A 1,508-nucleotide genomic window follows, 5' to 3' on the forward strand; every position below is an offset into this window, starting at 1 on the left:
AATGGGTTTATCAGGACAAACCCCATTCTAAGTCAAGAAGCATCTGTATCTGATAAAGCTGTAACATCCAGAATATATAAAGAACTAAAACTCAGCAACAAAAAGGCAACCCAATTAAAAACTGGGCAAAGGATTGAACAAACTTTCAATATATTCAAAGGAAGATATACAAATAATTATGTGAAAAGATGTAGTTTTGATTTGCATTTTCCTAATGACATTATCACTCATCATTAGGGAAACACAAATCAAAACCACAATGAGACACTGCTTCATACTTACTAGGATGGTTATAATTTTTATTATTTTATTTTTAGAGATGGGGTCTCACTATATTGCTCTCACTGGCCTCAAACACCTAGGCTCAAGAGATCCTCCCACCTCAGCCTCCCTGGTAGCTGGGACTACAGACACAGACCATCGCACTGGGCTTATAATGACTTTTTAAAACTGAAAATGAAAGGTGTTGGCAAAAATGTGGAGAAACTGGAATGCTTGTATATTGCTAGTGGAACGTAAAATGGTACAGGTGCTTCAGAGAACATTTTAGCACTGTGGAAGAGTTTGGTGGTTCATCAACAAATTAAACACAGAATACCACATGATTCAGGAATACTACTCCTTGATATACTCAAAAGAACTGAAAATGGGTACTCAGATCCTTGTATACCAATGTTCACCGCAGCATTATTCACAACTGCCAAAAGGCGGGAAAAAAACAAGTTTCCATCAACAGATACATGGATAAACAAAATGTGTGTGGGGGGAAGTGCACGTGTACAGACACACACACACACACATAATAAAACATAATTCAGCCATGAAAAGAAACAAAGTCTTGATATATGCTACAACATGGATGAACCTTGAAAACATTATAAGTTAAAATAAGCCAGACACAAAAGGGCAAATATTGTAGGATTCTACTTCTTTGAAATATCAAGAATACACAAATTCATAGAGACAAAAAGTAGATTAGAGGTTACCAGGGGCTGGGAGGAATGGGGAGTTATTGCTTAATGGTTCCGAGTTTCTGTCTGGGGTGATGAAAAACTTTTGGAAAAGTGGTGAAGGTGGTGCAGCACTGTGAATATAATTAATGCCATTGAATTTACACTTAAAAACTGGTATAATGGCAAATAGTATGTGATATATATTTTACCACAATGTTTTAAAAATTGACTTTGTTAATAAAATGAAAAAAAAAGGTCACTGTAAACTACTAATCACTACTAACTTTTATTTTGTATTCAAGGTCACAATCAACCAGAAGAGGGTTCTTTTGCTCTGTCAAATAAATATATTTAAAAGCTAGCAAACGTCAGAGAAGAGTTTTATCAGGCCTATAAAAGAGATGAGGGAAATTTATTAATAGTTATATACAGCTACACAGAGTTAACATATTGCAAGGGAAACAACTATATTCAAAGGCTTCATTTCTAATACTTGACATTTCAAATTTTGAGAACATTAAAATTATTGTCAAACAAAACTCAGACCACATTAGC

This window comes from Pan paniscus, chromosome 7 (genome assembly GCF_029289425.2).
Source record: "Pan paniscus chromosome 7, NHGRI_mPanPan1-v2.0_pri, whole genome shotgun sequence".
NCBI lineage: Eukaryota > Metazoa > Chordata > Mammalia > Primates > Hominidae > Pan > Pan paniscus.